Genomic DNA, 25,394 nt, shown 5'->3' on the forward strand with positions numbered 1-25,394 from the left:
TCAGTAAAAAATCTTCAATCGTGTATGCAGGGTAGGAAACTTAATTTAATTAAAATTAACTCGAACAAACTAGATCTATTAGCTTTATGTTTTCAACGCAAAAGTTTTCTAACGAATGAATGAACAACCAACGCAATTGTGCTGCCAAAGTAGCTCATTTAAAATGGTAAGAAAAACACAGTGTAATCTCTATAATGAAAATCTTTCATTTGTCTCCTCCAGAAAAGGGGAAGGGAAATATTGGACTCATTATCATGCAGTTACGTCATAAATCCCGAACCAGTAAAAAATGATTTTGTAAGAGGTAATTCTTCTACTACACACACGCAGAAAGATCCATTCTTTAGTGACGACCAAGTCTTCTACAACAACCCAGGGTTAATATTTTCATAATTACATAGGATGTGAAGTAAAACGTTAATCCTATTTTGGTAAAAACACTCTTTTCGATGGACTACAATTTAAAAATTTAGCAATATTCCTTATACAGAATGTATTTTACGTATTCTTAATATTCTACAAAGCTACTTTGCTTGTGAGAAATTATTTTTAAACGGATCTATCAGGCTGCTTTTTTTAAGTAAGTAAATCACAGTTTTGAACAAAACTTACATTCAGATATGTGTGTTTAATACGAATTCATTATAATTATTGAATAAGCTGTTTGTACAAAATCACATGTTACTATGATAGTCACACGAAATAAGAAAAACCAGAGTGTTGTAAACTGATTGTTATAAAAATTTTATATAGAAGTTTAATTCAAACACATACATGTAAGAGTTTTTGAGTATTTTAAAATTATCTTTATTATATATATTCATTTTCATTTACGTTCTATGTGACAATAACATTATTTTGTTTAAAAAAGACGTAAAATTTCAAATTCTTGACAATCGCTCAACCAAAGGCTCCGAATAGTCCACTAGGAGATTTCAATTTTTACGAAAACTCATTTTCTCATGAATGTGATCAATATTTAAAAAAATTTAATACTAGATTAATACATTTCTATGTGTAGTGAGTAAATTAAAAATTCAATTGTTTGTTGTAGAAAGTTAATTATTTTATTTTAATTTTAACATGATATATATTTTTTATCAATTAAAAAAGAGTTGGTTGTACATGTATTGTCATTAAATGAAATACATTTCATACTGATTCCAATCGAAACCAGACAAACAATAACATATTACTATATCATTGCTTAGTTTTATTCTTTATCCACTTTACTCGACGAGTCTGTTTACATTGGCCGTATCATCATTTTAGCAGACTTCAGCGACCTCCACATGTTTCCCCAATGGAACCAAGTTAATTCTCTGCTATTATTCTGGGAGTCTTTTCGGTACTCCCCATTCAAATTGGTATTGAAACACCCAGCGTTAAACCAACCTGCTGTTTTGTTGATTTATGCACAGTTTCTTTTGTCGCTGTCATTATCTTTATCCTTAGTATTAAAGTACGCGTTGTTAGAATGTCTTAGACTATCGCCTGAATTTGAAAGGAAAAATACATGGATTAAATGTATTAGGTTGAAGTAAAAAAGAAAAAAGAATTTAGATAGTTTTTGGTATTTGCCTTATATAAAATGTTTTTTTAACAACGAACACATAGTCCGAATAAAGATTATTTAGAAAAATTTTAAACATTGACTATTACAGGCGTTTCTCTATTTTATGCACTAAACTCAGCAAAACCAGTATTTATTCTTTATTTACAGATTACTATGGAACGCTGCCTTATGTGGATATTTCATGTGAAGATGGTGCTTTATTATATGTAGATGGTGCTTTTTTATGTGATGGAACTTTTTCATATGAACAATCTTCATATTAAAAAAAAGCACCATCTTCATATAAAAAAGCACTATCTACTTATAATAAAGCACCATCTTCACATTAAAAACCACCATCCTCATAAATAAAGCACTATCTTCACATAAAAAAGCACCTTTACATAAAAAAGCACCATCTTCACATGAAATAACCTTTACATTCCAAATATATTTACCTAAATTGCACATTTTTTTTTTACATTTTGTGTTGACAATAGTTGAATTAATTTGAAGACAGAGGGTTTAATACAGTAAAACTTCTGAAGGCATTTTTCTCTTAAATAACAATAAAAGGGACATTTCAATATAAAATGATATATTTACGTTTTTAAATGTCTTTGTCCGTGATTATAATACGAATCAATTTTGAACCCTATAGCCATATATTTATATTTTCAACTGTCTTTGTCTGTGATAACATTACGAATCAATTTTAAACATTAAAGCCAAATAACTTCATAAAACATGAGTGACACAAAATGGGCCTGTCTTATAGCATAACCGAGAAACGGTATTGGCTTCGCCGCGTAGTTATACATTGCATGTGCTACATAAGAAAATAGTGGTTTTAAAATAATGTTTTAAAGTGTTCAAATTGAAAATAATATAAATATAAGTAATAAGATTTCATTCTTTGAATATTATGATGTGATAATTCCGGTTGGGGCGTGGCCAAATCTATCATAAAGCCCGAAGAGCTTATTTGGATTTGACCACGCCCCGACCGAAATTATCCCCTCATAATACGTAAAGAATGGTTCCAATTTTCTTGAATAATTTCATAAATGCTGAGAGTCACAAAATGGGCGTGTCTTATAGCATAACCGAAAAACGGTATTGGCTGCGCCGCGTAGTAATACATACATATAGCATGTGCTTAACACTTACTAACTAACCTTCTTGTATGAATTTGCAATGATTATCATTTCTGCAACTTTTATGGGCCTTGTCCTAAATGATTAATCTTAATTTCAATTCTTCATAAAAATTAATTAATTGTTTAGTGATTGTCCTGAAAATAATAAGTGTACAAGTACTTAAAACTTGTGAGGAGGAAAACACAAAATAAAGTTTACCTGCCACGTCTTCATCATTAGATTAGTAACACAAGTGAAGGGTATTTTTTAATTATTTTTAATCATTTTAAATTTTAATCTTTTTCTTACGAGTAATTAAGGATGTAATCTCGTAAAAAACTATAAAAATGATCCAACTTTGTCGCAACAAAGTTTGGTAATCGCCCTATTTTCTATAAAACACTGTGGTTTCATTAATATTCAATGGCATCAATTTTCGCGGATGAAGTGAAAATCACAGTTTCAGGGATACCTAAATTCGTGGCCAATGACCCATATTAATACAAAATGTTAATAAAATTGCACTTCTTTTTCTCATAAATTGTGTATCATTAAGAATCAACATAAGACAAACACTGAAAAGATTTGTTCGTTTTAATACAATGTTTTTCAATTGTTCACATTGCAATGGTCGTATCATCATTTTAGCCGACTTCAGTGAGCTCCACGTGGATCCCCAGTCGTACCAACATAATTCCTTTGCATCATTGCGGGAGTCTTTTCGAATCGGTCCATTTAGATTGGCATGAAAACAATCGTTAAACCATCCTGCAGTTTTGTAGACCTCTGCACAGTTGCTTTTGTAATTGTCATTATCATTATCTGTAGTACTGAAGTACATGTTGTTGCTAGACCTTCTCAAACTATCGCCTAAATTTAAAAGAAAATGTGTTGCGTTAAGTTGTTTAAAATTAATACATGTATCAGCACATTCAGTTTTATTCGTTAACTAGCGATAATGTGCAACGGCAAGTCGTATGATTTCATTTTTATAGTTTATAAATAGCAAGCATTTACATTCAACATACCTAAACCTTTGGTTCCGTTGAAACTTCCAAGCGTCAGTCTGTACTTGCTAGCCTCGTTACCAACGAAAAAAAAACAAATATATTGCGTGGGCTTTTTCTTTTGAAAATTTCACCAAATCAATTCTTAGAATTTGTTTCTTATCTTTTGTTAATTCATGAATGGCGTCATTTCCTGTAACAACAAAACATTCATAATCATTACACCGTACTATTCATTTATATTTACATTTTCCAGTGTCTTTGTCTGTGATAACACTACGTATCGATTTTGTACTATATAACCCATAATACAAATGACACTAAATTGAGGTGTAAGCGGGGTTGCTTATTTATATTTAATTATTTAATCGTACGATGGCTTAATATTATATAAATATAAGTAATAAAGAATCATCCTTTGAATATTATGAGGTGATAATTTCGGTCGGGGCGTGATCAAATTTATTATAAAGCCCAAAGAGCTTTATTGGATTTGATCGAAATTATCACCTCATAATACTCAAAGAATGATTCCTTATTCCTTATATAAGACATGTATATGAGGACAGTACATCTAGTTGAACCTACCCAACCAGTGCTCGTGTTCAGCGTTACCAAACCCTTTGTATAACCTACCAGTACAACGATTTTAATGAAATACAGTCAACATCGAGATGTGTTGGAATTATTTGTGTATTGGTGGGTTTTTTTAAATTTAAAAATCGTTACTTTTGCAATTTTTTTTACGATTTCTAGATTAGTTATTTAAACAATATTTCACAAAAATACCGTGTCAGGTTTTTTTATAGTTTGTTCCTGCAAAATTACCATGCAGAAACAAAACATAAATTTTACAGTAGAAAAAGTATCATTTAAGAATAAACGAGTCCAAAATTATTGGCTTTGATTCATCTAATTTTGTCCCAAGTTTTACTGAATGCTCACGGTCCTTCCACCTCCCTCAGTTGTCATGTCACAGAACACTGTCTTGTTTGTTCCCGGGGTTGGGTAAATTGTGTACACTCCATCTCTACTTAACGGCCTGTGTTTCTTAATCTGAGCACAGTCCTTGGGCCTGCTTACCCCTTAAACGTTTAAAAAAGATGAAAATTTAAAAGAAAACTGGAGAATAAAATTGTTATGATAATCTAATTCTCACTTAATTTCTTTCCTTTTTTTTTTGAAAATGTTTGTACGTGATTTTAAGAAGACTTCTCCCTTCTTCAGTTTGAAGCTGGATAGGATATCTAGAGTCATTGGACCGTGAATGGACAGAGCTGTGTCCTTGTGGTCCCAGTCAGATTTCTCCAACATGGACTTCATCTCATCTTCAAATGTAGCATGGTTATTTTATCCAAAAATATACATATAATTAAGTATATAAGTGAATATGGATTGAACAACAGGAAAATCGCCTATGTAATATTAGTTATCTCCATTATCATTATACATGTGGCATGATTATTACGGACTAACTTTATAATGCTGTAAAGGTCACTAATATTGAAAAGTAGAGGAAATAATAGAAGGTATAGATGAATAGTAATATCAAAATAATCATGTTAGCTTTATGTTTTCAGCGTAAAAAAGCTTACAAACGAACGGCTGAACAACAGGTGCATTCGTGCTGCCAATGTAAGTAAGTTAAAATGGTTTAAAAACATCCTGTAATATATTTTGTGAATATCTGTCATTTGTCCCTTCCACAAAAGGTATGAAAGGAACTATTGGACTCGTTATCATACTGTTACGTCATAAACACAAAACAGTGAAGAATATTTTTTCACGAGGTAATTTTTCTTCAACACACACACGTAACAAGATGCAAAGACCGCTTATTTTTTGGAGCCAACCAAGTCTTTGACAACAACCCTTGATTTTAAGAAGACTTCTCCCTTCTTCAGTTTGAAGCTGGATAGGATATCTAGAGTCATTGGACCGTGAATGGACAGAGCTGTGTCCTTGTGGTCCCAGTCAGATTTCTCCAACATGGACTTCATCTCATCTTCAAATGTAGCATGGTTATTTTATCCAAAAATATACATATAATTAAGTATATAAGTGAATATGGATTGAACAACAGGAAAATCGCCTATGTAATATTAGTTATCTCCATTATCATTATACATGTGGCATGATTATTACGGACTAACTTTATAATGCTGTAAAGGTCACTAATATTGAAAAGTAGAGGAAATAATAGAAGGTATAGATGAATAGTAATATCAAAATAATCATGTTAGCTTTATGTTTTCAGCGTAAAAAAGCTTACAAACGAACGGCTGAACAACAGGTGCATTCGTGCTGCCAATGTAAGTAAGTTAAAATGGTTTAAAAACATCCTGTAATATATTTTGTGAATATCTGTCATTTGTCCCTTCCACAAAAGGTATGAAAGGAACTATTGGACTCGTTATCATACTGTTACGTCATAAACACAAAACAGTGAAGAATATTTTTTCACGAGGTAATTTTTCTTCAACACACACACGTAACAAGATGCAAAGACCGCTTATTTTTTGGAGCCAACCAAGTATTTTACATGCAACAACCCTTGTTAATCTTTCCGTAGTTACACAGGACGTGAAGTACAACGTTAACCCTATTTGGTAAAAATACTCTTTTTTGATGGACTACAATTTAAAAATCGCTCCATTTTAGCAATAATTCGTGTACAGTACGTATTTTGCCTTGCCTCTGATAATTTATTTTTATAGCATCTCAGGCCTCTTTTTATTTCACAGTTTTGAACAAAACATGCATTTAGATATATGTGCTAAATATCAATTTATTATAATTATTGGATTAACTGTTTGTACAAAAATTGATCCTTTTGATGATTATCTCAAGTTTATGATGTATGTATGTATAGCAATTGCATGTTACTATAATAGTCGCATGAAAATATGAAAAACCAGAAGTTTTATGAACTATTTTAATAAATAATATATCGAGAAGTTTAATTCAAACACACGTGAGTTATTGGGTATTTTTAAATTATCTTTTTAATATATTCTTTTTTATTTACGTTATATGTGACAATAACATTACTTTGTTTATAATGGACGTAAAGTTTCAAAAACTTGACAACCGCTCAACCAAGGGCTCTCAATATTCTACTAACCTATCCAAGTAATTAAGAACCAAAGAAGTGTACGGGGGTAGGATGGGGTCACATCGTGGAGGGGGGGGGGCAAAAATGTATATCGGAATATTTAGGGACATTTTTTAAAGATCTTTATGTAACGTTCAGAGTTTGATGAAGGTTTATATCCCATATATAAACAATGGTTTAGGACCTTTTTGAGAACTGCAATGCTTAACATGTGCTATGTCTATAAAAATCATCCGATTAGAAAAGGGTCTAGTGATACATGTATTAAACAAAAAAATATCTAGGGGGAAATGATTTTTAATTTATACAGTATCTACTTGTATTATACTACATTGTCCAGGTATTTTGTATTTTGACTGCATTAAGCTGCTTTATCATGGCTATCATTCAGGTGAGCAATGAGGCCAAAGGGCATCTTGTTTTTACTTATTCCCATATCTTTAACATAAATATGCATATACAATTTGCTCGCGATAAATGAGTGGCAAATCTTTATCATTTGTTTAAATAGTTTATTTCAAGTCAAACAGACTACATAATGATCACAATATAATGCATGTAGTATGTTTATTTATATTTCCGTTCCGTGCATCACAAAGCTAAATGCATTGTTATAATATTTAAAGAAATTCAAAAGAATATATTACAAACAAAACAACCAACTATTCATAAAATTTCGTCAAATATGAACAACTTGTACAACGAACATTGTTTCTGTCTAGGAAATACTCTATTCGAAAATTTATCTTGATAAATTTCCGTTTCCGTTCCAATCAGCGTTTTAGTAACACTCGACTTTCTATAGAAAACGTTCCGCTTTCAAATGTGTTATTTTTTGAGATGCTAAGAATTTAATTAAGTATTTTAAAGCATACCTCCAATTTAAAGGGGCATGGTCACGATTTTGGTCAAATTCTATTTTGATGTTTTATCATTTTCAATGCTTTAGAAATGCATTTCTAATGATCAAATAAACTTTAAGACTCTTTCGTAGAATTATAAGCAAGATTCAGAGCTCACAATTCTTTGTCATGTAAACAATGCTCGTGCCCTGTTTTTGTTTACAAAGGTTCAATATACCAGTAAAAATTCTGTTTCCAGCTTTGTTCTCTATCTTTTTACTTATTTTAAGCATAGATAAACAGTTTTTAACGTTTAACAGATTCGTTTTAGGTTTAAAACTGAATTTTTTTCTTCCACGTTCAAAATGTAAACAAACACCTTGTTTACATAGCGAAGAATTTCAAGCTCTGTAACTCGCTTATAACTCAAAAAATAACACTCAAATTTCGGTTGACTATTAAAAATGCCTTTCTGGGGCATTGTAAGTATTAAAATCGTGTAATGTTTTCGCGCTCTCGCTTTATAAAATAACCTGAATATTACAGGCGGTACCTTTGAGGCACGTTACAATATTGGGTTCGAAGGTACCTTTAATACAATGAATAAAAGAATCACATAATAGGTAAAGTTCTTAGAATTTTATTAACACAAACTCAATCCAGAAGGTCGGTGCTGACTCCCGTCGGTGCTAATTCTATATAGTCGGTGCTCGGTTCTGCACCGAACCCGGTTGCGTGGTGCTAAACTAAAACTTCTGCAATTGATGCTCCATCTAGTCCGGTGCTACGGGTGCTAAATTCTGCAATTTTATCTATATAAAGTTCTTGTACTACAACAGCTTTACCGCCAACCGACTTATCTAATTATTCAACGTTCATATAATATAATCAATACAAATACGAGATTCGGGTAGTGCCATGCATAACTTCACCCATATAAAGACTCGGTGCACACCGGGTAAACTTGGAAGGTGCAACCTGACTAAATTGCACTAATTTAGCCAATTTTACGCAAAGCAATTTCTGCGCCTTACTAAAGACAAGGCAAATCTAAAACTTTATCTAAACTTTTAAAAACACATAATTAGAGAAAACCGGGAGAAATAAATTTCCCCGGGGTCAGAGTCCAGGGATGCACCGACTAAATTCTACATATTTCCTAAACTGATAAACTAATAAATTATTTCAATATTCTTTAGTTTTACATTCTTACTATGAATTTTCTACATTTCTCCTACATTAATCCGCACAAATACATAAATTTATAATTCTACATATTCATACCTTCTCTCGGTGCAGGTACGATAATCTGATTCTCTGGTACTTTCTTCTAATTAATTCTGGCCTCTGACAACGCGCACTCCGTGCGTTCCTTTTTATACCATGACGCACATCATATTTTACGTCATAACTTTGTATGAAAATTAATATTCATAAAGAATCTAAAGTTATTCTCTATGAACAACAGCTAAAATTAAAGATCAATCAACTAACTAAACTTTATTAAAACATCTTTAATCAATTCATAAACCAATATCGCCGTATTGATTTATTATTTAAAATATGAACTTCGTATACTGGAGTAAATCCGGAAATATTTACGCTATCCGTATCTACTCGACGTTTACACATTAAATGGCATTTCCAGTTTGTCTTAAAAGAAACCAAACGGTAATTAGTTTTTACTATTAAACAAACTTCGTAAAACTATCTATTTTATCTAAAAAGCAAAGACTAAATCTTGTGACAGCAATAAAGGCTCATATTCACCCACCTAGACCTAAGAATTTAAGACGGCTTCAAGGACGCAACAATCGGAAAAATAATTTTTGACCAAATCGTGACCATGCCCACACAAGAAAAATATTTATATCTGTGCATATTCCTTATAGTTCATTACATTCGAGAATCATGGTTGATAATAGATACGAGGGCTATCGATTAAGGAGGGTGGGTAGTCAATAAACTAACCATCAGAAATGTTCTAAATTTTGACAATGGATATGATATTTTTGGCCATAAACGAACATTTGATAAAGAAAAAGTCCAAATATTTCAGCTTTGAAATTTGATTATAGTCTTATACCTTAATGTAGAGCTCTTCTTTTGAAGGAGATTAAATCTAAAAGTGGCACGACTTTCGAGCCTTCTTAAACAGGTCTAGGCAACCTCCGTTTTTGGAAGATAGATTTTATCCTCCAAAATTGGAGGATAGATGTTTGCGCCCCCTGGTGGATCTTTTCAGATGAAGGGCAATTAACTCTGTTTTTACAAAGGGAGTTAACTATGAATAAAATATAATTATTAGACAATAAAAATATCACCTTATTTAGCTATTAGTAAGTATATTTATTGATAATATTTAATAAATATTTAAGTTTAAAAATTGCAGGGCTGATTTTAAAGAAAAATATCTTATGTGAAGACTCTCACATTTTTTTTCAATATTCAGGATAATTAATATCTATAAATGGAATCATTTTGATTTATAAAATTTAAAAATATCTTTTTGTGTGAAGGGATTAAATTTAAATGACACTTAATAACCTGTGAATTAATTAGAATAAGAGCTACAAAGTTCCTAAGGTATATGCAAACATTTACTTTGTACATATACAATATAGCAGATCAAGATATCTATTATGTGTCTCTAAATGTGAATGAACTCATTAATGTTTTAATGAGGAATAAACATCACTAGTTTGTGATTTTTATTAAATGAAACAGATGTAAATAGTCTATGTCATTTGTAAAACTAAACACAGGAAGTACACACTTTCAAAGCATATTGTGAAAATACTATACATAGAATTTCAAATCGCCGCATACAATCATTAGTTTATTTCCTTAACTTTAATTCCCATATGGTCTGGTGCTTGCATTTTCTCATTAAAGATATGCACGAAGCCTTTGAAATATACCCATGCTATCCTCCAAAAATGGAGGATAATTTCACCCACAATGCAAAGTGACTTTCCATATATGGTAAAAATCAGCAGCCATCTTGAAATTGAGCTATCCTCCAAAAACGGAGGTTGCCTAGACCTGTTAAATAGTAAGACCTTTCCTTTAGTTGGTAAAATATGTACAATCCACTCTTATTTTATAAATATTCTTTTAACATAATATCACCCTTAACTTTGACCCACTTATTAAGTTGTTTTTTTTTATCATGCTTTGGAATGAGCCCCTGTCCTGCCCTGACACTAAAAAAACCGCCAAATGTAGTCTGGAACTGAAGTGAAAAAAGCTTCCGAATATTTTTTATTTCGGTTATAGAAAAAAGTCACATGGTAATTTATTTTTATCTTATTGCATTTCTTTTTCAAGCAAATAGTCATGTGTGTACTTTGCAGTGTGTGCAGGAGCACTAATTATTGCTAGCGCTCTCGAGCGCTAGCAACTACATTAGTCTTTTTTACTGGAATACGCATGCTCGACTCCATAGTAGGGGATTCTGGGAATACAGTACTACTGCAGATAAACTGTACCACTTGAATTTTGTTTTATCATTTTCACATGAAGTTTTGAAATGAAATGTCAAAAAGTAACAGTAGGTCTTATAACGCAAAGTTATTTTAAATATAATGATAAAAAGCTAGCTTTATCTTAAATATCTTCAAACTCGGAAAACAGCTTCGGATATGTTTTCCGGACTTGTCAGAAAGGCCCGAAAAGATACGATTGCTACAAAACAGTACCAATGTTTCTTGAAAATTCTCACCTCAAAATTGAAATTACAGTAGTTCAGGCACAGTCATTGAGTTATACCATGCCTCTAGATTCACAGTTCTAAATTAAGACCCCACTCCAGCACAATTCCAGTACACCAGTGTGCCTTCCTATTTAATTAATCGATTCAGAAATATAAACCAATGTTTTAGAAATCTGCTTCTGTGTTTTATGATGGTTACAGCGCTAGCTTACCTGTAAAAGGTAGATCCCTATCGTTTCTGACTTCGGTCTTCTGATCTTGTAATATTTTTTACATCCTATAATATTTCATGAATATAACTTCTGTAACACATTCGGCCTTTTTTGGAGATCTGAGCAACTCAACCATCACAATTAAAGGCAATTATGCGAAGAACCTTTAATGTTGCTTTCCCCAGTTTTTCAATTGTAGGTTGCTTTGTTTAGTGAGGCATATTTTATTTTCCAGGTTTTTTTCAGGTTTATAAAAATGGAACCAAGATCCCCTGTAATAATTTTATGTAGATGTCTTCTGTCACACTTTTCATAAACATTCAGTAGTTTTTATTTACAAATTTGCAATCGCTTTGGATTTTGTTCATCATTCGAAATGTGGGGGGAAAGAAACCTTCCTGTCCGCTTAATATTCTTTTAAAATCTTTAAAACGCTACCCGGTGGAATGAATACTATTTTTGCTATCTGGTTTACCGTTACTATTCCATCTGTCAATGATGAATTTCACTGCTGCGATTGATTTCTCACTTATAAGTGATCTAAGCTTTCCCATCTTCCCAAGTCTAGGGTTTAAATGTGTATGTAAAGTGAAGCGGATCAGAAACTCTTGATTTGGGAAGATGAGTTTTCCAGTTTTTGTCCCCCAGTAATTGTCATTAGCTAATGATATTTAGTATAGGTCCCGATGTTTGAAATTTCATTTCGGGACTTTCTTTATATTCTCAGTTCCTTAAGATGGGTCCAAAAAGGTGGTTTCTTTATATATCGCTACATGTATGTTCAAATGTTGTTATTTCATATCAATTCAATCGTCTGGATGACATTAACATTTTGACAAATGGTTAGTTTAATCAGGCGTAAAATTAGAACGGAGTACATGTACTGTAACTGTTTCAAATAGCCCTCGCATTTTTTCTCGGAAATAATCTACTATTTATTAAAAATTATTTACTGATAGAATTGATACATGACAAACAAAACAGAATGTAGATTCATTTTGTTTTTATTTTTCAATTGTTTACATTGGCCGTATCACCATTTTTGCCGACTTCAGCGACCTCCAAGTGTTTCCCCAATAGTACCAGCTTAATTTCTTTGCATCGGCACGTGAGTCTTTTAGGTACTCACCATTCAGATTGGTACTGAAACAGTTATTGAACCATCCTGCAGTTTTGTAGATCTCTGCACAGTTTCCTTTCTTGTTGTCATTATCACTATTCATAGTACTGAAGTACATGTTGTTGCTTTGCCCGCTCAAACTATCGCCTTGATTTGAAAGAAAAATTAATATTATGCTGAACATTTAATTGTTTACAAATTATATCAGCACGTTGCATTTTATTTGTCAATTCGCCATAACGTGCAACAGCAAGTCGTCTTATTTCATTTTTATGGTTTTATATAAGGGACAAACAGTCAACATACCTAAACCTTTGGTTCCGTTAAAACTTCCGAGCGTCAGTCTGTACTTGTTAGCCTCGTTATCAACAAAAAATGACGAATATGTCGCATGACCTTTCTTTCTCGAAAATTTCATCAAGTCAATTCTAAGAATCTGTTTCTTATCTTTTGTTAATTCATGAATGGCGTCATTCCCTGGAAATGCAAAACTTTTAGAATTTTAAAACCGTATAACTCTTACTAATTCTTCTATCGCGCATACTACATGTATATCAGAATGGTACATTAAGTTGCACCTACCCAACCAGTACTCATGTTCAGCGTGACCAAATCCTTTTTTGTAATCTTTCCAGTTTCTGTAGAAGTTTGTTTCCCCGTCTATTCTCCTTTGAATTACCTATCAGTTCAAAAATATTAACATCAATATGTACGTGGTGGAATTATTTTTGTTGTGTTTTTTTTTTTTTAATTATTATTTAATCATAATAATTAGAACGTTTGCGATTCTAAACGATGTCTACATTTCTGCATTGGGTGGCGGGAATCCAACAGGCATTGGATTTACGGCAGAGCTTTGTATATGCCATTTTAATTTTTTGCATCTTTATATTAAGGGAGATCAACCTGCTATTGTTGTTTACTATTTTTTGTATATATTTTACATTTGCTCAGTTTTTTTAACTTATAAGGGACATTCCACAGTACCTGTTCAATGAAACATTTTATGAATAAGTTGACTTTGTCGGGGGATCTCTCTGTTTGGTTTGTGATGTAGTTAATTTGTGTAAGTTTTTGATTCGTCATTGATAAATGACATTATTTCGTTATTGACTACTTAGTTGTTTCTTAAGGTGAAAAATTAACAAACTGCATTTCGTAGCCGAAACAAAAATTTGAAATTATTAATTGAATAGTCTATATCGGTAATCGTTAAGATGATGGATGGGCATAGAGGGAAATTAGTGATTCAAACGACATTTACAAAAGTAACATGTTATATTTATTTTACAGTTAAATTCTGCTAAATTCTCCTGCACTTAACACTTATTTTATCAGGTAGAAATTTTAGTAACAGTAAAGAATTTTCTATAGAAGAAGTAAGTAAATGAGTCTTTATACCAGAATAATTGGGTCTGAGTCATTTATTTACTGACTACTCACCGTCCACCCCCCTCCATCAGTGGTCATGTCACAGAACACTGTCTTGTTTGTCTCTGGGGTTGGGTAAATTGTGTACACTCCATCTCTACTCAACGGTCTGTGTTTCTTTATATTTGCACAGTCCTTGTGTCTGTTATGAATCCCTAAAACAATTCAACAATATTGAAATTCAAATAAAAGTAGAGACCTGCCGTTTTAAATAAATATAGTTTTGAATTGTTCATACGTGATTTTAGGAAGACTTGTCCCTCCTTCAGTTTAAAGCTGGATTGGATATCTAGAGTCATTGGACCGTGAATGGACAGAGCTGTGTCCTTGTGGTCCCAGTCAGATTTCTCTAACATGGACTTTCATCTCATCTGAAAATTTAGCAACAAGGATCCAAATTTATGTTGAAAAAAGGTAAATGTGTCGCTTGATCATGTTGAGCGTTACTAAAGATCGAAGCAAAATGCGTATGATTTATTCTATAAAAGAATGCAGTTGTAGATTTTAAAGGGTTATGTCGCGATTTTGGTCAAATTTTATTCTTTTTTTATTGTTTGCAATGCTTTAGTATTGCATTTTAAATGATCAGCCAAAATTTGAGTGTTTGTCGTCGAATTAGAGGCAAGATACAAAGCTCATAATTTGTTATGTAAACAAGACTTGTGTCATGTTTTTGTTTCCATTGGATTAATATGCTGGTAAAAGTTTTTTCCAGCATATTTTTCTCTTTGCTAATTCGTTTTGAACATAGAAAAACAGTTCCTTGTGTTTACCACATTCATTTAGGTTTAAAACTGGGGTTTTTTTTTCCAACATTCGGAATTTCAACAAAAACGACATAACCTGCGCTTTGTTTACTCCCAAAGAATTTTGAGCTTTGTATCTCGCTTATAACTCGACAAATGACAAAATTAACTATCAGAAACACCTTGCTGAAGCATTTTAATCATTCCAAACGGAAAAATAATTTTGATCAAAATTGTGACTATGCCATGTACATTTGTGCACTCAATCCTGACAAAGGCAATATATAGCATCTATTTAAAAAAAAAACATAGGGAACTTTTCAACTTAAGATCTTTACTTAAATCTACCTGACAGGTGAAGTTTGATTCCCTTGGCATCAACACCCAACACGACCATCGTGATAACAACCAGTGTCCACATTGTTAATTGTTGTCGACCAAAAAAGGTCAACGGCCTGCTTTATATATTGTTGTGTATTGATATTTTCGTGAAGTATGTAATTATAATGAAATGGAATATCTTTTACATTTGAAATTGATGTCAAATTATTGACTGGTTTTTAAAAAGTAATATCCTTATTAATCTTTTTCTTAAATGAAAAAAAATGACTATAACAAACCGTCAACATGTTATACATTAAATAAAACATTATACATAACTGTCCACTTAATTATTGGATTTTTTGTTTATTTTTTGCGTGTTTTTTTCCCTTTATTTAAAGGCGGAGAGGGTAAAGCTATTTAAAATATGTGGTGGCCTCTAAATGATTATTTGGCGGCCGACGGATACATTTACTTCCTTTAATTGGTGTCCTTCAAATTAAACATATGTCACCAACATGGTTCCGTGCATTTGAATCGTTTAATAATCTATCATTGTTAAAGATAATATATTATATGGTAAGCTAAGGTTTGTCGAATAATTGCATTGTTCAGTAAGAAATCTTCAATCGTGTATGCAGGGTAGGAAACTTAATTTAATTAAAATTAACTCGAATAAACTAGATCTATTAGCTTTATGTTTTCAAAGTAGCTCATTTAAAGTGGTAAGAAAAACAAGTGTAATCTCTATAATGAAAATCTTTCATTTGTCTCCTCCAGAAAAGGGGAAGGGAAATATTGGACTCATTATCATCCAGTTACGTCATAAATCCCGAACCAGTAAAAAATAATTTTCTAAGAGGTAATTCTTCTACTACACACACGCAGAAAGATCCATTCTTTAGTGACGACCAAGTCTTCTACAACAACCCAGGGTTAATATTTTCATAATAACACAGGACATAATAACACAGGACGTGAAGTAAAACGCTAACCCTATTTTGGTAAAAATACTCTTTTCGATGGACTACAATTTAAAAATCGCCCCGATTAAGGAATATTCCTTATACAGAACGTATTTTACGAATTCTTAAAATTCTACTAAGCTACTTTGCTTGTGATAAATTATTTTTAAACGCATCTATCCGGCTTCTTTTTTTAAGTGGGTAAATCACAGTTTTGAACAAAACTTACATTCAGATATGTGTGTTTAATACCAATTCATTATAATTATTGGTTAAGCTGTTTGTACAAAATCACATGTTACTATGATAGTCACATATAAATAGGAAAAACCAGAGTGTTGAAATCCGAATTTAATAAAACATTTTATAGAGAAGTTTAATTCAAACACATACATGTATGAGTTTTTGAGTATTTTAAAATTATCTTTATTATATATTTTCATTTTCATTTACGTTCTATGTGACAATAACATTATTTTGTTTAAAATAAACGTAAAGTTTCAAATACGTGACAATCGCTCAACGAAAGGCTCCGAATATTCCACTAGGAGATTTCAATTTTTACGAAAAGTCATTTTCTCATGAATTGGATCAATATTTTAAAAAGTTTAATACTAGATTAATACACTTCTATGTATAGTGAGTAAATTAAAAAATCAATTCTTTGTTGTAGAAAGTTAATTATTTTATTTCGATTTTAACATGACATATTTTTTTCCAATTAAAAAAGAGTTGGTTGTACAGTTATTGTCATTAAATGAAATACATTTCATACTGATTCCAATCGAAACAAGACAAACAATAAAACACTATTATATCATTGCTTAGTTTTATTCTTTATCAATTTTACTCGACGAATTTGTTTACATTGGTCGTATCATCATCTTAGCAGACTTCAGCGTGTTTTCCCAATGGTACCAATTTAATTCTCTGCTATTATTCTGGGAGTCTTTTCGGTACTCCCCATTCAAATTGGTATTGAAACACCCAACGTTAAACCACCCTGCTGTTTTGTTGATTTCTGCACAGTTTCCTTTGTCGTTGTCATTATCTTTATCCTTAGTATTAAAGTACGCGTTGTTAGAATGTCTTAGACTATCGCCTGAATTTGAAAGAAAAAAAATACATGTATTATATGCATCAGGTTGGAGTAAAAAATAAGGAATTTAGAAAGTTTTAGGTATGCCTTAATATGAAATGTCTTCTTAACAATGAACACATAGACCGAATAAAGATTATTTAGACAAATTTTAAACACTGACTATTATAGGTGTTTCTCTATTTCATGTACTAAACTCAACAATACCAGTATTTATTCTTTATTTACAGATTACGATAATTAGCATGACAGGTCTTATTTCATTATCATGGATTAAGTATGCACCGTACATGTTGTAATAACTAATTCTTTTTAAACATACCTAAACCTTTTGTTCCATTAAAACTCCCAAGCGTCATTTTATACTTGTTAGACTCGTTATCCACAAAAAATTGCGAATAAACTGCATGAGCCCTCTCTCAAGAAAATTTCATCGAATCAATTCTAAGAATTTGTTTCTTATCTTTTGTCAATTCATGAATGGCGTCATTTCCTGAAACAACAAAACATTTATAATCATTACACAGTACTATTCATTTATAATGCATGTATATGAGAACGGTACATAAAGTTGTACCTACCCAACCAGTACTCGTGATCTGCGTGACCAAACCCTTTTTTGTAATCTTTCCATTTTCTGAAGAAGTTTGTTTCCCCGTCAATTCTCCTTTGTATAACCTACCAGTACAACGATTTTAATGAAATACAGTCAACATCGAGATGTGTTGGAATTATTTGTGTATTGGTGCTTTATTTTGATTTAAAAATCGTTACTTTTGCATTTTTTTACGATTTCTAGATTAGTTATTTAAACAATATTTCACAAAAATACCGTGTCAGTTTTATTTTATAGTTTATTTCTGCAAAATTATCCTGCAGAAACAAAACAACATTAATTGTACTGTAGAAAAAGTATTATTTAAGAAATTTGCAAGAAAAGTAAAAGAGTCAAAAATTATTGGATTTGATTCATATTATTTTGTCCCGAGTTTTACTGAATACTCACCGTCCATCCCACTCCCTCAGTTGTCATGTCACAGAACACTGTCTTGTTTGTCCCCGGGGTTGGGTAAATTGTGTACACTCCATCTCTACTTAACGGCCTGTGTTTCTTTATATGTGCACAGTCCTTGTGTCTGCTGACGTCTTAAACTTTTAAAAAAGATGAAAATTTAAAAGAAAACTGGAGAATAAAATTGTCATCTAATTCTCACTTAATTTCTTTCCTTTTCTTTAAAAATGTTTATACAGTTTAAAGCTGGATTGGATATCTAGAGTCATTGGACCGTGAATGGACAACGCTGTGTCCTTGTGGTCCCAGACAGATTTCTCCAACATGGACTTCATCTCATTTTCAAATGTAGTATGGTTATTTTTTCAAAGTATTTTATCCAAAAAATATACATATACATGTATAGGTGAATACGGATTGAACAACAAAAAATAGTCTATATTCGTTCTCTCCATTGTCATCATAGCATAGTTATTAGGGACTAACTTAATATTGTAAAGGTCACTCACATTAAAAAGAAGAGAAAATAATAGAAAGCTACATCAAAATAATATATCCAGTTTTATAGTTGGTCATTAATCTGTACGTTATATAGATTAACTGCATAGCAAAATCTTTTGTTTATGATGAGCTGTTATAAAGAAGATACTATAGACACAGAGTTAATAATCATTAAATAAAATATCAACTTTCAATAAGCTAAGGGTAAGCTTTAATTATTAGACATTTTTGCATATTTAAGATCAGTATTAAGTAAAGGGAAATTGTCAACTGAAGACAATCTACAGGTTTAATTACCTGAGAGGTGAAGTTTGATTCCCTTGGCATCAGCACCCAACACAACCATCGTGATAACAACCAGTGTCCACATTGTGAATTGTTGTCGACCAACAACAGTCAACAGTCTGCTTTATATACTGTTGTGCATTGATATATACTTAAAGTGTGTGATTATAATGAAATGGAATATCTTGTACATTTGAAAATGAAACCAAATTATTGACTGATTTTATTATATCCTATTCTTATTTACACATATACATGTACTTACTTTAATTGGGGTCCGTCAGATAAGACGTGTCATCAACGGGGTTCCGTACATTTGAAATGATTGTTTAAGATAATGTATGGTAATTAAGCAAAGGTTTGTCGAATAATTGTATTTTTCAATAAGAAATATTCAATCATGTATGCAGGGAAGGAAACTCTCTTTAATTTAAGAATTTTATCACCTCCTAATACTCAAAGAATGATTCCTTTTTTCTTAAATAATTTCATAAATGATGAGAGACACAAAATGGGCGTATCATATAGCATAACCGAAAAACGGTATTGGCTGCAGCGCGTAGTAATACATACATGTAGCATGTGCTACATGAAAAAATAGTGCTTTTAAAATGTTGTTTTAAATTGTACAAATTGGAAATAATATAAATATGAGTATTCATAAGGATTTATACTTTGAATATTATGAGGTGATTATTTTCTTTCGGAGCGTGGTCAAATCTATCATAAAGCCCATTGGACTTTATTGGATTTGACCACGCCCGACCAAAATTATCGCATCATTCCAGAAATATGGAGGAATGGCACAGATTATTCATATAGTTTATGTAAAACTTTGGGAAATTCATTCTGGAAAGAAGTGTTCATTAGCTGGTTAAAAATACAGGAGCAAAATGTATTAATAAGGAAACCTCATGTTATAAATGATAATATATGGTACAATCCGAAAATCACAGTAGACAATAAATCAGTATTTTTTAAAAGCTTTGCCAATAGAGGATTTATTTTTGTTGGTGATTTACTTAATATTGATGGAACATTTATAAGCTTTGAAAAATTGAAAAAAATAAATCCAATGACAAACTTTATTGAATATGCAAGTTTAAGAACTGCTGTAAGGACCAGACTGCATACACAAGATTTAAACATACCAAACTTACAAATAATAAAAGAATATGGCCCTGTTATCCCTAATCATATCCTAATGTTTAATAATAATCGTAAAGGCTGCAAACTTATTTACAACTTATTATTAGATAAAAAGAGAAAAACATGTACATCTATACCAAAATGGAGAGAAAAGGGTCATAACTATGCACAAGAAACCTGGCACAAAATTTTTGAACTCCCCTTTAAATCTACACAAGAATCAAAACAACATTGGTTACAGTTCCAAATTCTTCATAGGATTGTTCCGACAAATAAATATCTTTTCAAAATAAAAAAGCAGAGTCTCCTGTATGTACTTTCTGTAAAAGAGATGAAGAGAGTATTGGGCATTTATTCTATGAATGTACTATTCTAAAAAAATTATGGTCTGCTGTTGAAGACTGGATTTTGCGACAGTTTGATCTGTTAATAACATTTGATAAACAATCAGTTCTCTTTGGAAAATATAAAAATAGAGATATTTATAGATTTTTTAACTTGTTGGTTCTTATTGTGAAGCAATATATTTTTTCTTGTAAATACAAAAGTAATACAAATCCAAATATACATGGATTAAAAAATGTTGTAATAGAAAGGCTCTTGACTGAAAAATATATGCTAATGAAAAATTGTAGATATAAGGAGTATAATAGCTATTGGCAAAAAATATGTGATAAGCTGTAGCACTGCAGTATATATAGTTAAATTGTCTCCTTATTGTGTCTCATCTCAATCTTGTTTTGAAATGTGATGTCCTTTTTTGTGTTTTATCCTTTTTTCCTCCCTTCAGTATCCCTGTAGAACAGGTATCTATCACATGATTATGGTTGAAGTTTTATATCCATATGTGAACAATGCCCCAAACCTTTCCCTTGCTCTCTCCCCTTTATTCACTCTCTATCTCTCTATATATCTCCCTCTCTTTCTTTCTCTCTCTCTCTCTCTCTAAATTTACTTTCACTACATAAGAACTGTATAATATAGAATAATCATATACTTAGAAGCTTTTCAAGATGATTATATAAATACATGTACAAGATAAGTCATGTATGTATGTATATATGATGTGAAAGTGAAAAACTCAATAACAAATAAAAAATTAAAAAAAATATCGCATCATAATACTCAAGCAATGATTCCTTTTCCCTTAAATTCTGAAGATGTATCTACCAGAGAAGTAGAATTTTCACATATAAATTTATAACCCTGTACGATTTCCTGACCAGATCTTTGGCAACAATTATAAACAATGGAGTTTTTAAGTACATTAAGAGGGCTCGATGGTCGTGGTCATTTTTAGACTGTATTGATCTCCTTTATAAGAAGACCTCTACGTAAAAATATAAGAACATGCCCAAATTTAAAAAATGTAAAATATATGGATTTTTACTTCACTGAATAATAGTTTATAGCTAAACAAATCTTATCCTAATATTTTAGGTAGATCTGATTGTTAATTTGTTGATCATCCACCCTCCTAAGTCTTTTTACAGAATTTCTAATCAACTCTTTTTAATATATTTTTTATTAAATGCCCTCGACAACAATCAAGCTAACTAATCTTTTCAGCACACGGAAGTGACGTTTGTTATTCTTCCATCGCCCTTCTGGCTGAGACGCGACTACACGTTTTTCTTTTTCTTATTCCCCATTTAGCAGAGGTCTGAATGAGTATTTGTTTTGGTTTGAAATATTTAAAGAATCCTCGTATTTGTTTCCGATGCTGCTGCTTCACTGAAATTGGTCACTGACACAAAAAGAGCTATTTTTACTTTAAAATAATGAACACTCACTAACTAACCTTCTTGTATGAATTTGCAATGATTATCATTTCTGCAACTTTTATGGGCCTTGTCATAAATGTTCAATCTTAATTTCAATTCTTCATAAAAATCAATTTGTTTAGTGATTGTCCTGAAAATGATAATACGTGTAAAAGTACTTAACTCTTGTGAGGGGGAAAACACAAAACAAATCTTACCTACCACGTCTTCATCATTTTTTAAATTAATATTAATCATTTAAAATTTTAATCTTTTTCTTACGAGTAATTAAGGAAGTCATCTCGTAAAAAAACTATAAAATGATTCAACTTTGTCGAAACAAAGTTTGGTAATCGCCAGATTTTCTATAAAATACTGTGTTTTATCATATTCAATGGCATCAATTTTCGTGGATAAAGTGAAAATCACAGTTTCAAGGATACATAAATTTGTAGCCAAAATGTTAATAAAAATTGCACTTCTTTTTCTCATAAATTGTGTATCATTAAGAATTAACATAAGACAAACACTGAACAGATTTGTTCGTTTTAATACAGTGTTTTTCATTGTTTACATTGGTCGTATCATCATTTTAGCCGACTTCAGTGAACTCCACGTGGATCCCCAGTCGTACCAACATAATAATATAGCATCCTTGCGCGAGTCTTTTTGGATCGACCCATTCAGATTGGTATAAAAACAATTGTTGAACCATCCTGCAGTTTTGTAGTCCTCTGCACAGTTGCCTTTTTGCTTGTCATTATCATTATCCTTAGTACTGAAGTACATGTTGTTGCTAACCCTGCCCAAACTATCACCTGAATTTGAAAGAAAATGTGCTGCTGAACGTTAAGTTGTTAAAAATTAAAATCAGCGAGTTCATTTTTATTTGAACTCGCGATAATGTGCTACAGCAAGTCGTATAATTTCATTTTTTGGGGGTTACAAGGAACAAGCATTTACATTCAACATACCTAAACCCTTGGTTCCGTTGAAACTTCCAAGCTTCAGCTTGTACTTGTTAGACTCATTATCAACAAAGAATGACGAATACATTGCATGACCTTTCTCCCTCGAAAATTTCATTAAGTCAATTCGAAGAATTTGTTTCTTATCTTTTGTTCATGAATGGCGTCGTTTCCTACAAAAAATATTGAAAATAACTCTTTGTAAAACATTATCGTTTCTACTGTGCATGACAAATGAACACTGTTAATTTCTTTTGACCTACCCAACCAGTACTCGTGATCAGCGTGACCAAACCCGTTTTTGTAATCTTTCCAGTTTCTGAAGAAGTTTGTTTTCCCGTCTATTCTCCTTTGTATTACCTACCAGTACAAAGAATTGAGTTACAATTGAAATACAATCAACATCGAGATGTGGCAAAATTATTTGTGTATCTTTTTTTAATTTTATGATAAAATTTAACGTTTGCATTTTTTAACGATATCTGAATTTCTGCATCTTTTTCGCAACAACATTTCACAAAGAATACCGATATAGTTTTATTTTATATACACAAAATATTAATTTTTACGGGACTGGTAGAATAAACATAACAGTTCAGAATTTTTCAAAACAAAGAAAGATTGGATAAGTGAGTCTAAAATTGTTGGGTATGAATCTTTTAATTTTGTCCACAGTGAAACCGACTACTCACCGTCCATCCCCCTCCATTAGTGGTCATGTCACAAAACACTGTCTTCTTTGTCGTCGGAGTTGGATAAATTGTGTACACTCCATCTCTACTCGACGGTTTGTGTTTCTTTATATGTGCACAGTCCTTGTGTCTGCTATGAACTCCTTAAACGTTTCAATAGAATGAAAATTTTAAAGAAAATTGGAGAATAGGATTCCTATATAAATGTCAATTTCTATCTTTTTGAAAAAATTGTGTACGTGATTTAAGGAAGACTTGTCCCTCCTTCAGTTTAAAGCTGGATTGAATATCTAGAGTCATAGGTCCGTGAATGGACAGAGATGTGTCCTGGTGGTCCCAGTCGGATTTCTCCAACATGGACTTCATCTCATCTGCAGATGTAGCATGATTATTTTTTTAAAATATTTTCTTCTAAAAATATACATAAAATTATATACATGTGTGTGGATATCGATTGAACAACAGGCAAAAATAGTCTATGTTAGTTCTCTCCATTATCATCATAGCATGCTTATTAAGGACTAATTTATGTCATAAAGGTCACTCATATTGAAAAGTAGAGAAAGTAATAGAAAGTATTGAGGAAAAGTCATATCAAAATAATGTATCCAGTTTTATAGTTGGTCATTAATCTGTCCGTTATTTCAATTAACTCTAAAGCAAAATCATTTGTTTATGATGAGCTTCTATATAATACCTTTGATAAAGTAGATACTATAGACACATAGTTAATAACCATTTAATAAGATGTTAACTCTCATTAAGCTAGGGGTGGGCTTTCATTATTTAGACAGTTTTGCATATTTAAGATCAGCATTAAGTAAATGGAAATTGTCAACTGAAGACAATCTACATGTTTAATTACCTGACAGGTGAAGTTTGATTCCCTTGGCATCAACGCCCCACATGACCATCGTGATAACAACCAGTGTCCACATTGTGAATTGTTGTCGACCAAGAACAGTCAACAGTCTGCTTTATATGCTGTTATATATTAATATATACGTAAAGTATGTAATTATAATGAAATGGAATATCTTGTACATTTGAAAATGATACCAAATTATTGACTGATTTTATTATATCCTTATTCTGATTTACACAAGGAAGCCCGTTGGTGCCACGTAGGAAAAATATTTTATCTGGCGGCCACCAGATATATAATTTTCTGGCGGCCGTCACTTATAATATCTCTGGTGGCCGCCACTTAATTTATATTGCGGCCGCCAAATAATTGATCTGGCGGCCGCCACATAAATTATTTTGCAAAACGTGAGTGTGAGTGTATTTATATTTGGTTGAGAAGATGGATGTTGACACAGCCGCTGCTTTTGGTGTTTACCTACAAAACATGTGTAAACACCACGAAATAAACATGTCGAAAGCTAGATTACAAGCATGATTATATATTTTTATTATAAGAATGGGATAAAAATGCAAGCTGTCCTTGTTATGCCCATTATATTGTTTTGTTATTAGATGGGGTTACGTGACCCCGTCTATTGGTTTACTGTCAGCAGAAGTCTCAAACCGGAAGGCACGCTTAGAACACATGAATTGAATTTACGCGTAAGAAAATAGTGCAAAAAGTTTTCATGCATTTCAGTAAATATGTATTATAAAAACACGCATTAAATCTTTTTAAAGCCTCTGTGTATAAACAAAATTCTATTTAGAAAATAAACAAATAGTTTTATTGATCAAAATATTCCTGCTCGGGTTCAAATGTGGAATGAGTTACGTAACTGAATGCACAG

The 25,394-nt window shown here is 31.7% G+C and overlaps 2 pseudogenes; both read right to left on the bottom strand.

Annotated features, from left to right (window-relative positions):
- Window positions 1-1,411: 1,411 nt before the first annotated feature.
- LOC128175792 (uncharacterized) lies at window positions 1,412-15,303 on the bottom strand (annotated as a pseudogene).
- Window positions 15,304-17,031: 1,728 nt separating this feature from the next.
- Window positions 17,032-24,575, bottom strand: LOC128177519 (fibrinogen beta chain-like; annotated as a pseudogene).
- Between the last annotated feature and the right edge of the window lie 819 nt (window positions 24,576-25,394).

Source organism: Crassostrea angulata, chromosome 3 (genome assembly GCF_025612915.1).
Source record: "Crassostrea angulata isolate pt1a10 chromosome 3, ASM2561291v2, whole genome shotgun sequence".
NCBI lineage: Eukaryota > Metazoa > Mollusca > Bivalvia > Ostreida > Ostreidae > Magallana > Magallana angulata.